The sequence below is a fragment of the Serpula lacrymans genome, assembly GCF_000218685.1.
Source record: "Serpula lacrymans var. lacrymans S7.9 unplaced genomic scaffold SERLAscaffold_10, whole genome shotgun sequence".
NCBI classification, from domain to species: Eukaryota; Fungi; Basidiomycota; class Agaricomycetes; order Boletales; family Serpulaceae; genus Serpula; species Serpula lacrymans.
In genome coordinates, this window is record NW_006763299.1 from 93,826 (window position 1) to 101,861 (window position 8,036).

Here is an 8,036-nt window from a genome sequence, read left to right on the forward strand (position 1 = left end):
ATACAGTGCGAGTTTTGCGGTCTCGTTGTATATGGATACCAAGTAGCCAGTTGACTTGGCCAAGGTCGGTGATCTCATATTCTCTCTTTATTCCTTCCTTGAATTCACTGATAGCCTTTGTAGTTTTACCTGCAATGAGCATGTCGTCAACTGACACTGTGTGAGGCAACGATAAACTATAACAAGAACTAAACCTATCTCCTTCTGCACTTGCAGGGAGTAAGGGTTCGATGAGCTTGAGGTCAACAGACGCTAATGAATACAGCGAGTCGAGGACTTTTTAAGAGGTAAGCTTCAAAGGTTCTTGTTGAGGAGTAAAGCGGGTAAATTCAGTAATAGAAAGCTAAGGAGCTATACATGAATAGGTACGGCTTTATATAGGGAACTGTCCGTGCCTCAGACCGAAAAGAGAATATACAAAAAGTGGTCTGAGGGATTAATCAACCAATAAGAAAAAGGGGAGGTAACTATCGTACGACTTCTGACTTGATTAATCAGCAGGTGAGAGATTTGTACTAATAATAGAAGATTGTCACGCGTGGTCAGGAACCGTATCCTCATAATGAGGTACGATTCTAGATAAGGCGTTATTAGTATTACCAGGCTTTACTGGGGCTTGGAGCTGGTTGGCGAGATGCCTACTACCAGTCCCTACCCAGTGTGCTGGCTAGCTGGAAGCGATGTCCAGTCTCTGATCTGTGATATAAAGTGGTAGCGATGGTTAAGAAAGCCTGTGAGGGCTATGAGAAGTAAGATGGCAAAGGATACCTCTAGCCCTAGAGCCAGAGGTGTAACGGGAAAAGCGTTTGAGAACCAAGACATAACGAAGATAGGAAAATAATAAAACGGTCCTTACATTACCCCCCCCTTTTATATTCTTGTCCCAAGAATCTTAGCGCCGCAGTCCGTGAAGCGGTTTGTGATCCAGTCGAAAAGGCGGGGTTTTTTGGTTGTAGTAGTGAAATTTTCATAAGGACGAAATCGTAAAGCGGCGGAGGCGATGACACGTGGGGCGGCAGGGTGTTTGTGGTGGAAGGTGGCAATAAGCGAGGGGGAATTTTTTAAATGGTGATCGGGTTCCCACGTCCTCTCCGTGATCGGGTATCCCTTCCAATGGACGAAGTAATCGAGCTTAGCCCCTTTGAGTTTAGTGGGCCGAGAAGCGATGATTTCTTCGGCTTCGTATTCGACTGCGCCATCAACTTGGATCGGCGGAGGTTTCAAGGTACGAGGTTGATTGGGGAACTCCGGCGTGTGATACGGTGATAAGAGGATTTCGTTGAATACGGGATGGATCGCCTTCCAGGATCTAGGGACGTCAAGGAGATAAGCGGATGGGCCGACCTTTGCCTTTACCGTAAATGGGCCAAATCGCTTGTCATCTAACTTCTTCATCGGTCGATCGGTGGAGATATGAGTTCCCTCTAACCACACCTTATCTCCTTTGTGATATTCTCGTGCTTCCGTGCGTTTCCGGTCATAGTACTTTTTGAGGTTTTGATTCGCGAGTAATAATGATTGCCGAGTTTGTTCGTGTAGTTTCGCCATAGAGGTTGCGAAATCTTCGGCGGCTTGCGAGCGCCCTGAAGGCTTCTGACCGGTCCCTTTACGAGGGTGAGAACCATAATTTACAAAGAAGGGGGTCTGATTGGTCGCGGAGTGAAGATGATTGTTGTACGTGAACTCGGCAATGGCTAGCCAATCAGCCCAGTCGTCTTGTCGGTGATTAATGAACGTGCGTAGGTAATGTTCCAGGTCTTGATTGATTCGTTCGGACTGCCCGTCAGTTTGGGGATGGTAACCTGTTGACAGACCGGGTTCGATCCCAAGGGTTTGATAGAAGTCCTTGGTGAAGTTCGACATGAATTGAGGTCCTCTATCCGATATAATCTTTTCCGGGATGCCGTGTAGTCGTATGACCGAATCTCGTAGTTGTTTGGCGTAGCCTAACGAATCGAGAGTAACGTGCGTTGGTACGAAGTGAGCCATTTTCGAGAATCTGTCAACAAAAACCTGGATAGCGTCGTATCCGTTTGACTCTGGTAACGCTCCGATGAGATCCGTCGTGATTATCTGCCAAGGACGGTCAGGGATCGGATTTGGATGGAGGGGAGCATGCGGTTTTTGACGATGCGACTTTGTTCTCTGACATATCTCGCATCCTGCGACATATTTCCTGATATCTCTCCTGAGGCTAGGCCACCAGAATGATCGGTTTACTCCTTCGTGCGTCTTTCTTTCTCCTGGGTGTCCGCTGAGGCTCGTGTCATGTTCTTCTTCGATAATACGTGCCCTCAACTTTGGGTCTTGGGGTACGTAGATTTTGTTTTTGAAGGATCCTAACGTCAACTCGTCTTCTTTCTCATTTCCTATCCAGACGATTCCGTCTCGTTTCTTCCAAACCTCTGGATCTTCTTTCAACTTCCTTACTACGTAATCGTCTAGTTTGTGCTGCGAAGCTAGCAGTTCGTCCAGGTAGTGTTCTTCTAACACGTCCTCCATAGTATAAATATTTGCTTCCGCGAGCTGAGGTAGAAGGACCTGTCCTTCGTTGTCTCTCTCGCCTCTCGGATGGTCTACTCTTCGACTAAGTAGGTCCGCTTTCGTGTTCGCCGAGCCTTTCACATGCTCTAACTTGAAATCGTATCTCGCTAGTGTGTCCATCCACCTAGCTTGTCGTCTGTTTACTTTCTGGGGATCTCTGAAGTAGGTGAGGTTCTGATGGTCGGTGAATATGGTGAACTGGTGTTTAGCTCCCATGAGGAGGTGTCGCCATTCTTCCAATGCATGCATTACCGCTAGCATCTCTTTATCCCAGATAGCGTAATTTCTCTCTGCAGGGTTCATCGACTTTGATAGGAATGCGACCGGTCTCCATTTCCCTTCTTGCTGCTGGGATAACACCGCTCCTGTGGCGTAGTTGGAGGCGTCGCATTCAACTTTGAATGGATCTTCGTCGTTAGGGATTGCGAGTGTGGGCGAAGTGGTGATTGTCTTTTTGAGAACGTCGAACGCTCGTTGTTGGTCTTCAGCCCACTCCCAATCTACCTTTCCGGTGAGGATCGTCAGTGGTTTGGCAATCTTTCCATAGTCCCTGATGAATCGTCTGTAAAAGTTCGAAAACCCTAGGAACGACTGTAACTCCTTCTTGGTTCGTGGTATCGGCCATTCTGCAACTGCCTGTACTTTTAGCGGGTCCATACGAATCGTATCATGGGAGATGATCATTCCCAGATATTCGACTTCTTTCTTCTCAAACTCGCATTTCTCTGGCTTGAGATATAATTGATTGTCTGCGAGTATCTGAAGAACTTTTGATACGATCTTCCTGTGTTCCTCTAATGAGTCGGTGAATATCATGATGTCGTCGAGGTATACGATAACTGATCCTTCGTTGATTAGGTCTCGGAGGAGTCGGTCCATCATTGTCTGAAAGGTGGCTGGGGAGTTCGTGAGTCCGAAGAACATAACCAGAGGTTCGAACAGTCCTCTGTTAGTTCTGAAGGCGGCCTTATGCTCATCTCCTTCTTTGATTCGAACATTATTATATCCCCAACGGACATCTAGCTTGGTGAAGAATCTAGCTCCTTTAAGTCGGTTTATCAGTTCTGAAATGAGGGGTAACGTATATCGGTTTTTGATCGTAAGGGCGTTGAGTTTCCGATAGTCTTGTACTGGTCTGAGAGATCCGTCTTTTTTCTTGATAAAGAAGAACGGGGATGCGTAAGGGGATTTTGACACTCTAATCCTCCCTGTCTCTAGGTTCTCTTTCAAGAATTCGTCAAGATGAATCTGTTCGTCACGGTTAAGTGGATACGTTTTACAGTCTAGACCTTTGGCTTCTGGTAGGAGTTCAATTGCGTGGTCCCAGACTCGTCGTGGGGGTAGTTTGTCAAATGACGCTTTTGTGAATACTGGCTCAAAATGATGATAAAACGGGGGGACGACGTCTCTGAACGTGAGTGTTGACTTTGCTCGTTCTGATTCTTCCGCAATCTGTTGGCTTTTGGTTTGAGATACGTTGCTTTCGACGGAAATTTTGTCAATCCTGCTCTGTAAGTCTACAGCGATGACTCTATCTCCGTCTTCAGGGTGATACTCCGTATCATCGGAAGGGTACGTGATGGTGTTGGTTTGCCAGTTGATGTTGGGATTCGTGCGTCGTAGCCAGTCGTGTCCTAATAAAATTCTGGCCTCTCTCTGTCCAGTGACCAGGAAGTCCATTAATTCCGTGCGACCTGCCACAGTTAGGCGAAGTGTCACATATTCCGTCAAAGGTCCAGTGCGATTCTTGGTTCCATCAGCGTTTGAGACAATGACACGAGTTGGCAGTGGTTTTGTGGAAATGTTGTGTTGCCGAACAAAGGCTTCGTCAATGATAGAATCTGTGCATCCTGAATCTATCAAAACTGGTATGACATGCGTCTGGTGATCGTCAATAGTGGATAATTGGCATTGTAGCGAGAGTTTGCGTTGATGAGATGGGGGGAGGGATGAGAAATCTTTGATCACATTCAACTGCTCTACGATATACTCTTCATTGTGTTGCTTGAGTAAATTGATTGTATCCGTCGTGATGTGTGGGTAACACTGGGGTGAGGCCCAGTTCCGAACCAATGCTTTGGCTCTTTCTTCTTTCTGGTCTTTAATTCGTCGAGCCAACCATTCCGCTGAATGTGGCTTAGCGTATTTCTCGGCACGTAGGTTTTGGGAAACATGTTTCGATTTATCAGTTACAAATACATTTTCCGAACCGTGCTTACTGGTCAGAGAGTCCGTGCTTACTCCTGACCTTCGAGAAAATCCTTCGTCTTCGTCTCCTCCTGGGTTGTGGTTGCTTCTCTAGCTGCAACTTTCTTCAGAGGGCAGTTCCTTGCGATATGACCCGGCTGGCCACATCCGTAACATAATCTGAACCGACTCTGTCGGTCTGTATCCATGGGTACGCCTTGTCCGGGGAATACACCTCTCTGAGGTTGATCCTCGAACCTTCTTGCATACTGATTCGTCTGGGGTCTCGCCATCTGCTGTGGCTGCGGCTGTTGCACATGCTGGTGCGTATACGTCTGTTGTTTATAGATAGGTCGCGACGGCTGCGTGACTTCTCTCTTTCGTCTTTCGTCTAGCTGAAACTCTTCTCTCCGTGCCTCCCATGCGTAGGCTTGCGTCTTCCACTCAGCAAATGTTTTCGGTAGGTCTCTCTGGATGATGACGAAATCACAGATTCGAGAGTGAAGATTCTTTTTGAGAATACGATTGATCACGTCAAAGTGAGTGGTAGCGTCATATCCGGCCTTGTCCATGAGCGTTGTGAAATGGCTAAAGAATTCATCGCAATGCTTGTTCTCCTGTTTGTATGTCTCGATCTCGTTTACCGCCTGTGATCTTTCGTTTGGATTCCCGAATACTTGGGCTAGATCGGTTAGGACGGTCGAGAGAGTCGGCCATACGGGGGTAGTTGCGTCGAGAGCTTTGGTAAGCACGTTCTCTTTCCAAGCTTTTACTGTCGATGTTCCTTGGTCGCTGATTTTGGACAGGAGGTAGATGAGCTTCGTCTTCTCGTCTGGAAAGTAGGATGCGTAGGCGGTTAAGTATAACTGTAGTGCTTGGCGCCATGCTATGAATCGTTCCTTTTCTCCTTTGAATTCGAAGGGTTCTGCTGCGAGTGTTACTTTGCCGTGTAACTGCGTGGGGTTAGACATGGATGAGGGTTTTGGAGGAATTGGAGGTGGAGGTGGGCGTGTAGGCGGTAGCGGTAGGGTTTGTCTGGGTGGAGTCTCTGGTTCTATGGACGGTCTTGGGTTTCGATATTCGGAAAACACTTTGAAGGATTGAAACGAGTTTTATTTAGTTCGAATCGTAATCAAACTCGTCACTCCAATCGTTAGAAGTAAATCCAAAAATATTTTCTTCTTCTTCCAAATCTCTTTCTACCTGTGAGCTAGTGGTAGAATTACTGTCCAAGTTCGAGGTTGTTTCGTCTGGTGAGGGGGTTCTTTCTATAAGAATGTTTCCTTGGATTAACGAGGAGACGGGAGGAATATAAGAGAAATTTCCGTGGGTCAGATGGTACTCTGGTTTGTACTGCGAGTAGACTCTGTTGTTTTCTCGAATAAATACTCCCCAGAACTCGGTGTTGATCTCGGTAACGATGAAACGATCTGTGGGGTGGCGGATGACTAAATCAAAAACTTCTTTTCCGTAGTTTTGGTATTCTCTGAACAATCGACAGACGTTCCTGATCTGTCTTTGTTCTCTTTCCCAATTCCTTCCTTCGAGGATCTCGTGTCCAATCTTAAACACTAATCTGCGAAATTGCGATATGCAGGCTACTATCCTTCGTATTGCGTCGCGGCAGAAAGGGGTGACAACTAATACGTGGACTCCTGTTTTAAGATAATCTCGTGTGTTGAAGGCGTCGTTCTGTTCGGGAGTGAGGGGGACGTCGAAGAAGAATGGTATTTCCCGATAGAATTTGATGAGATCGGTTTCGTAAATTCCAATTCTTGTAAAAAGAAGTTCAAGAGGGGTAGGGTTAAATGACGCTGTAACGTATACGTCAATTTTGGATGGTTCGAGATAGGGCGTAAGGAATTCTAGGTAGGGTGCGGAGTAGGGTCGTCGGTGGATGATGATTCCGCAGGGAAGTAGGTAGTGGATTTCTCTCCCGTCTTGTTCTGGTGAGAACCCAAGTTGGGGAGTTTCGACGTAGTTCGGGAGGTGATAGATGCGTGGGGAGATTCCGTCGGATAGTATGAGAAGAGCTGTTTTATGTTCTGCCGCTCGTCGTCTGAGGGCTCGTCTTTCTTCACTGTCGTTCCGACGAGGGGGTTCTAGAATTCTTTGTTCGTAGACTTCGATCGATAGGTGCTCTAGGTGTATCGAATTGAACCTGTACAATTCTCTGGACGCTTGATCGGATTCCCAAAAGCAGGTTTGAGCAGCTGCCGATGCGTACTCAAGTAAGCGCGACGTATTGACGGAGTTGGGAGATTTCGAATGCTAAATCGTCGACGGCTAGAACTAGTTCTTCTAGTTCAGAAACGGGGGAAGAGGCGGCTGATGAGTCTTCGTAGTACTCAGTTTCTGTGTCGCTGTGGGCAGGCTGGGGGTTCGTGGCAACGTTGACAGGTACTGCAACGTGGAGGTCTCGGTTGTTGAGGGCGCGGTGGAATTCCTCGAGTGAACGTCGTTCTTCGTCCGTTACTAGGCTCTCTCTGATGTTCGACAGTTTGACGATTGTAGAAGTGATCAAAGACGACAGCTAGGGTGAGGACTTGAGCTAGAACAAGTAAGAGTATTACTTCGAGGTGGGTAGGAATGTTGGAGAGGACAACTAGCTAGCTTAGCTAGAAGGCAAGTGGTTGTTTTGGATGGGTAGGAGGACGGTGAATGACAACACGTCCGAGGGATGAAGGAAAAGGTAGATTAGGGCTATAATGGGTTCAAGCGAGATGGTGCGCTGTGAACGGATTGTAGAGTGAGCTTTCTATTTTGTGAGGCAACGATAAACTATAACAAGAACTAAACCTATCTCCTTCTGCACTTGCAGGGAGTAAGGGTTCGATGAGCTTGAGGTCAACAGACGCTAATGAATACAGCGAGTCGAGGACTTTTTAAGAGGTAAGCTTCAAAGGTTCTTGTTGAGGAGTAAAGCGGGTAAATTCAGTAATAGAAAGCTAAGGAGCTATACATGAATAGGTACGGCTTTATATAGGGAACTGTCCGTGCCTCAGACCGAAAAGAGAATATACAAAAAGTGGTCTGAGGGATTAATCAACCAATAAGAAAAAGGGGAGGTAACTATCGTACGACTTCTGACTTGATTAATCAGCAGGTGAGAGATTTGTACTAATAATAGAAGATTGTCACGTGTGGTCAGGAACCGTATCCTCATAATGAGGTACGATTCTAGATAAGGCGTTATTAGTATTACCAGGCTTTACTGGGGCTTGGAGCTGGTTGGCGAGATGCCTACTACCAGTCCCTACCCAGTGTGCTGGCTAGCTGGAAGCGATGTCCAGTCTCTGATCTGT